The sequence below is a fragment of the Notamacropus eugenii genome, chromosome 6 (assembly GCF_028372415.1).
Source record: "Notamacropus eugenii isolate mMacEug1 chromosome 6, mMacEug1.pri_v2, whole genome shotgun sequence".
In the NCBI taxonomy this organism is placed as follows: Eukaryota; Metazoa; Chordata; class Mammalia; order Diprotodontia; family Macropodidae; genus Notamacropus; species Notamacropus eugenii.
This window is the reverse complement of record NC_092877.1, coordinates 10,925,696-10,926,097: the sequence shown is the minus strand read 5'-3', so window position 1 is coordinate 10,926,097 and position 402 is coordinate 10,925,696.

Genomic DNA, 402 nt, shown 5'->3' with positions numbered 1-402 from the left:
ATGTGTTGTCCATTATGACATCATTCTATGAATTTTATATGATTTTGAAACCTTCATGAGAGACATTTTGTATGAGAAGAAACTTGAAAGCATTGGCATTTGCTCTCCTGGGCCAAATGCCTTTTTGTAATCAACAAACAGGAAGCACAGTGGAATCTGAGGTTGTTTGTATCTTTCAGTTCATCGTGTGACCATAAACATGTCATCTTCTGCATAATATCATTTGCAAATGCTTTCCAGTACTCATCTCATACTTCATAAAGATGGCCCTCAGTCATATATGTGGAATATACTCATGAAAAAGTTTGTAGAAATGGAAAACTGTGTACATATAGTGGTACCAATATTTTCCTAAGCAACTTTTCAGAAACATTAAGGTCTAGGATTTTATTTTATTTTCTG